Source organism: Nelusetta ayraudi, unplaced genomic scaffold (genome assembly GCF_046127955.1).
Source record: "Nelusetta ayraudi isolate G7.1 ecotype Tasmania unplaced genomic scaffold, CSIRO-AGI_Nayr_v1 ptg000004l, whole genome shotgun sequence".
Taxonomy (NCBI): Eukaryota; Metazoa; Chordata; class Actinopteri; order Tetraodontiformes; family Monacanthidae; genus Nelusetta; species Nelusetta ayraudi.
Window position 1 is genome coordinate 31,070 of NW_027466054.1, and position 6,431 is coordinate 37,500.

General features: G+C 54.5%; 1 protein-coding gene across 1 annotated transcript in view; it reads left to right on the forward strand.

The window, feature by feature from the left end:
- The first annotated feature begins 535 nt into the window (after window positions 1-535).
- Window positions 536-6,431, forward strand: part of LOC142898385 (activin receptor type-2A-like) — a 112,352-nt gene continuing 106,456 nt past the window's right edge. The window contains exon 1 of the mRNA XM_076041336.1: window positions 536-553. The gene's annotated coding sequence lies outside the window, so the exon portion shown is untranslated. The remainder of the gene's footprint in view (window positions 554-6,431) is intronic.

The following is a 6,431-nucleotide window of genomic DNA, read 5'->3' on the forward strand; positions in this document are numbered from 1 at the left end:
TTAGGCTCAGCAGGGGACGCGGCGGTTTCCGCACCACCGCGTCCAGGTAGCAGATTAGCCCCACGTGGCGCCGGAGGTGGGGTTTAACATAGTGACGGATTAGCGGAAGAAGCGCCCTGGGGGGGAGGGAGGGGAGAGAAGGGGGGGAGAAGGAGGAAGAGGGAGGGGGGCGGGGCTTCACCTGGATTTACCTTCTCTAATCTAGCGGAGGCCGAGAATCAAGCAGCAGGGCCTCAAATCATCTTATGCCTCATACACACACAAATATGTATATGTACATTGATATATATATATACATATATATATATATGTATATATATATATATATATATATATATATATATACATATATACACTCACACACATATATATTCAAATGACATCCTCATATTTACAGGGAACTGCGTTTTTTGACCAAAAACATCAAAACAGATTTGATGATTGCTGCTGATCGCTGACTGTTCCTGCAGCGTGTGTGTGTGTGTGTGTGTGTGTGTGTGTGTGTGTGTGCGTGTGTGCGTGTGTCTGCAGCAGCAGCAGCAACAGTGCAGCGGTCCGTGTCGTCCCGCCGCTCCTCGGGCTAATTGGAGTGCTAGACTGCCGACTCAGCGGCAGCGGAGGCAGAGCTGCTGCTCCAATCAGAGGCCTCCTGAACTAACGGGGCCTTTAGTTCCCAGAATTCCAACTCACTCAACACTAAGAATATTTATTTTTTATTTATTTATTTATTATTCCACGCCAGAGAGTGTTGAATCAAGGAAATAGGGCAGCACTACCCCACACAGGCAGAACAGGAAATGAAAAAATGTGTTTTTTGTTTGCAAGAATTTGACATGAAACGTCAGCAGTTTTGACGCTTTTGCGGTTTTTAAAGCTTTAGAAGATTCCAGAACCACGCGCCAGCAGAAGTAGAATTGGGTATTTTTCATTCCTGCCTGGTCTGCAGCAGCCACACGGTCCACTTCCTCCAGGTTGCTCCAGTCTGGGTTCCTCAGGATCCACCTGGAGGACCTGCAGCTTCCAGAAACTTCTGGCCGGTTCCAGTATGTTCAGAGGGAGACGTCCTGGGCCAATCAGAGGGCCTTTAATGGGAGGAAGAGGCAGGACAAAAGACAGGAAGTGAGGGGTCAAGCCTTGGGTTGAAATCTCATTGGTTGTCACAGGTTTGATGAGGAAACACTGGTGCACCAGGAAATAAAAACAGGAAACCAGTGAGAAAATAAAACACAGTCAAATCAAATGAAATCCCTCCAATCACCACTCAGGCCTCCATCTGGGAGCTGACAGTGAAGCCCCACTCAAGGAGGTCCTTGATGAAATTGTATTGCATTCACACAACGTTTTAATCTATTTTAATCTGGATTAACCTTGGACACCAAACAGGAAGTAGAATTCCAAAAATTTTCCCAACTTCGACTCTTTTCTAGCGTGAACCTCTTCCTCCTTCACCTCCCCCCGCCTCCTCCTTCCTCCTCTTCCTCCTTCACCTCCTCCCTCGTCCTCCTCCTACCTCCTCCTCTTCCTCCCACCCCCACCTCCTCCTCCACAATGAGGCTCGTCAGGAGGGGACCCTGATACCCACAATCCCCTGGGAGCGATGACGCCTCTCACTGTCGAGATGAAAGAGCAGCACAAAGAGTCGCTCTCTAATCCGGTCGAGACCCGTTTGACTCGAGGTCCACCGCCGTCCTCTCTTCAGCCACTTCCTGTCACCTCCGCCGCCGCTTTCCCATCAACCTTTGCAAAACCCAGGAGCATCAGAGGAGGGGGGGGGGGCCTGGGGTCGAGAGGGGTGTCAGGCTTTTCACAATGCCGCTCAAGGAGCGATGACATGCCTCCCCTTTTGTCCCCCCCTCTCCCCTCAACTACCTCTTGCCATGACGTCCAAATTGCATTTGTTCCCAGTGTCACTGCGTTAATGCGGCGCTGCCGCACAATGAGGAGAAAATGAAAAAAAACAGGAGGGAAAAGTTGAAGATGTCACTTTTATAATCTGACAGCGACGGTTTTTAGCTAAACGCTTAACGTGTCATATCATATCAAACCCCTCCACACCCCAAAGCCCCTCCTCCCCCCAGCACCCCCCCAGCACCCTCCCCCTTTTATTAACAGGTCGCCCAACGTCGCCACTATTAGCGCCGCCACCCAACTGACAGTTTAATGCGGCGGAGGCGCCGCCCCCCGATGGCTGAGAGGGCTCCATTGTTTCAGCTGCTTCGCCCCCCCACAAACCCCTCCCATACACACACACACCACCCCCTCCCTCCCCCCACAGTCGAGGGCCACGCCGACACCTACAGGTTGAGGATCACTGCGCCGTGATGAGCTCTAAAGCCCCTTTTTCCAGCAGGAAGTTAATCCACCTCCCTGGAAAACTGGAAAAGTCCAACAGCCAACGGATGGCGGCGGCGGCGGCGGCGGCGGTGGGAGAAAGCGGCGTGGTTACCGTGCCGCACCAGCGAGAAGGAAGAGGCCATGTACTAGCAACTCCTGCGAGGGTCCGGCACCTCCCGGTGGGCCACTTCCTCCCCGCGAGCAGCCAACCATCGGGTTGCAAATTGCTCGCCGTCATTCCGAGAGCTGCGACCACGACGGCCATGGCGGCAGCAGCGGCGGCGGAGGCGGCGTTACGGACAACCTGACTTTGTTTGGCGAGCGTGGCGGGCTTCCCACTCCTGCTCTGGCTCGCCATTAGCGCATGAGCCGCTAGCTCCCATTAAGGGGGAAGCAGAGGAGCAGCAGCAGCGCGGCCTTCTGGGAAAAAAAGAAAGAAAAAAAAAGAAAAATCCAGGGGTTTGTTTTCTTTCTTTCAGCCACAATTAGATTTTTAATTTGTTTTGGGAACTTTTGAAAAAAAAGGTAAAATTCCTGAGCAAATTCCAGTTCATCTACAATAATTACTATTTCATTTTGGGAAAAAAAATCCCGATCAATGTTTCGCAGCTACAGGTGGGTCATTTTATTTTTGGAGCAGGAGTCCGGCGGGAAGATAAGGAGTCTGTTAGAGTGACGGAGGAGGAGAAGAAGGACGAGGAGGAGGGGGAGGAGGAAGAGAGGAGGAGGAGGAGGATTAGGAGGAAGTTGAGGAAGAAGAGGAGGTGGAGGGAGAGGACAAGGAGGAGGTGCGGGCAGCATTTGTGTTCTCCGCCGTTCTCCTCGTCCTCCAGCCCTCTCCTTAACGCTGCGTGGAGCGTTAAGGGAGGAAGAGGAGGAAGAAAAAAGAAAGAGCCAGCGAGCGAACGAGGTGCCGTGAAGCTTGAAAGAGTGGCTGACATCTGAAGTCCTCTGATAGCTACCCCACGCCGCCGCCGCCGCCATGCTTGGGGAAAAAAAGCAGGAGGAGGAGGAGAATGAGAGAAAAAAATGAAGTCTGACGGCCGGATCAGGCCTCAGGAGCTTAATTACATCAAAGAGAAAAGGGATCCTTGTTAGATTCCATCCAAACAAAAAAAAAGGGCGAGAGAGAGAGAGCGAGAGAGAGAGAGAGAGAAAATGATCAGTAGTTTTCACGGCTTTGTTTGACATTGAGAAGACGAGAATGCGCGGAAAAACGTGTGTGTGAGTGTGTGTGTGTGTGTGTGTGTGTGTGTGTGTGTGTGTGCATGTGTGTGTGTGTGTGTGTGTGTGTGTGCGTGCGTGTGTGGGGAGGAAGTTTGGCGTGCAGCGAAGGATTCAGAACAAGACGAAGAAGAAGAAAAAGAAAAAAAGAAGTCGAAGAAGTGGGATTATGAAAAGCGGGGCGAGTCGTTTGGAGGGCGGCGCCGCATCACAAAACAAACCCCCCCGCCACCCCCTGCTCCACACCCCGAAAAAATCAAAAATATTAAAAAGAGATTAGCCTCCGCTGCTGAGACGCAGCAAGGACGCATCAAGCAGTGGAGAGAGTGACCGACAGGAGGAGGAGGTGGGGGGTGAAGGTATCATCACAAGGGGGCACCCGCCCGCCCGCCCTCGCTGCCCGCCCGCCCTCGCCGCCGCCGCCGCCGCCGCCGCCCTCGGCCATCCTATTGACAGCAATGACAACGGTCCCACGACGCACCATTATCCTTGACCGTCAAGCCCACATCAAACTGAGCGGGGAGCTGTCGCTGTCAGGGCCGAGTGAGCCGCGCACAGGAAGAAAAGGCCTCAGAAATAGAGGGTGGAGAGGGTGGGGGGGCGGGGGGGGGGGTTGTTACTTTCGCCAGGACGATCCCCACCTTGGTTTGTCAAAAAGAGAGAGAGAGAGAGAGAGAGAGGCCTTGAGAGGAGAAGGAGTAGGACCCCCTCCCCCCCCAAACCCCTCCCCCCCCAAACCCCCTCCCCTGCCCCCCTTCAGTCCGACTCTCTAACCCCCCCTCCCCTCCCCCTGGGGGTGGAGTTGGGCTGAGTTCCACGGCAACCTTTTACTCTGTGTAACAATCAGATGGAGATAAAGGAAGGGGTGGTGGTGGAGGAGTGGAGGGGGGGGGCGCCGCCATGGCTGCACAGCTTTGAAGAAAGATAAAACGCCGCCGCCGCCGCCGCCGCCACGCAGGCCACCGCCTTCTTTGTCTTGTTAACGCAGCGTTGATAAAACAACAGGGAGGGAGGGAGCGCTCCACTCGCCGCCAGGCGCAGCCCAGCGCACCTTATAGCTTTCAACTCCACCACCCACCCCACCTCCCCATTCATCTTCCTCTTCCTCCTCCTCCTCCTCCTCCTGCACGCTGCCTGTGGCCATGTTGCGGTACTGCAGCAGAACAATTGACAAAACTCACGAAAAAGCATGGGTGTCCAACTCTGGGCCACGGGCCGAATTTGGCCCTGCAGTGTCATTATATTTGGCCCAGCGAGGCCAATACAAGACCACTGCTAGAGTTGGTAGTCCGCCGCTACGCAGCACATGTACTGAACATTTACATGTGCAGCTCAGACAGAAGAGAAAAAGCAGCTACTAAAACGAGTGTCTCGCTAGGTTTCAGACACTCCCAGGAGGGGGCGCCGATGTTCATGCAGAACTCATTGACCCGGAAAACTCTAATGACTCCTCCTGCTCTGCTGCTCACCCAATCCTGACGAGCCGAGCCGAGCCGAGCCGAGCCGGTCGGTCCGGTCCACTGCTGCAGACGTGAGCATCATAAAGTTTTTTGAGTGAGGAAAAATTTGCTACTTAACAAAAAAAAGATTAATTCAATCAGAGGGGAACAGGCCAATCAGAGGAGGGCGAGCCAATCAGAGGGCAATTCAGGCTCTTCTTCCATCCTACTGGTCTGAGGTCAGTAGGAGGAAATCCAGTATCACCAGCAGCCAGCCACACGTGAGAAAAATCCCTTCTTCACTGGCCAGGACTGTGAGGTCACAAAGGGTGCAGAGACCTGTGACCACGCCTACCCCTGTTCCCCCCCCCCCCACACACACACACACACACACACCCAAGCCAGGTGTTGGCTCCGCCCACCTGAGGTGCATGCTGGGAGAGGCTCTGTTTGTTGCTGCTGAAAGTGGTTTAATTGGAAGAAGAAGAAGAAGAAGTAGAAGAAGCAGAAGCAGAAGAAGAAGGAGGAGGAGAAGGAGGAGGACGAAGAGGAGGTGGAGGAGGAGGAGGAGGAGGAGGAGGAGGTGAAGAAGAAGAAACTGGGAGTGAGGGGGTGAGTGGGGGTTGGTCATGTGACCACTACCGCTGCCGCCACCACCAGGGCCAAGGCTCGCCGGCGGCCCCCTCCGGACAGACGGGGGCCTAGCAGCCGCCCATCAACCCCTCAAAGTGCTGCTAATTGGACTGGACTGGGAACAGAGAGGGTCCGCCCTCACTCACTCGCTCGCTCGTCGTCCGGAGGGGAGGGAGGGGATGTGGGGGAGGGAGGGGGAGGAGAGGGGGAGGAGGGGAGGAGAGTGGGTGAGGGGGGAAGTGTTTATGGCTTCAGAAGACAGATTTGGCAGCCGGCGGTCATTAGCAGGAGCCCCGCCAAGTGAAAAGTTGCACTATTTAGTGACACATAAACACTCAGGAGAGTGCTGCTGCTGCTGCTGCTGCTGCTGCTGCTGCTGCTGCTGCTGTTACTGCTGCTGCTGTTACTGCTGCTGCTGCCATGACTGCTGCTGCTGCTGCTGCTGCTGTTGCTGCTGCTGCTGTACTGCTGCTGCTGTTACTGCTGCTGCTGCTGCTGTTACTGCTGCTGCTGTTACTGCTGCTGCTGTTACTGCTGCTGCTGCCATGACTGCTGCTGCTGCTGCTGCTGCTGTTGCTGCTGCTGCTGTACTGCTGCTGCTGTTACTGCTGCTGCTGCTGCTGTTACTGCTGCTGTTACTGCTGCTGCTGTTACTGCTGCTGCTGCCATGACTGCTGCTGCTGCTGCTGCTGCTGCTGCCATGACTGCTGCTGCTGTTGCTGCTGCTGTACTGCTGCTGCTGCTGCTGCTGCTGCTGCTGCTATTTGTGTTGCTGCTGCTTCACTGCTGCTGCTGCCATGA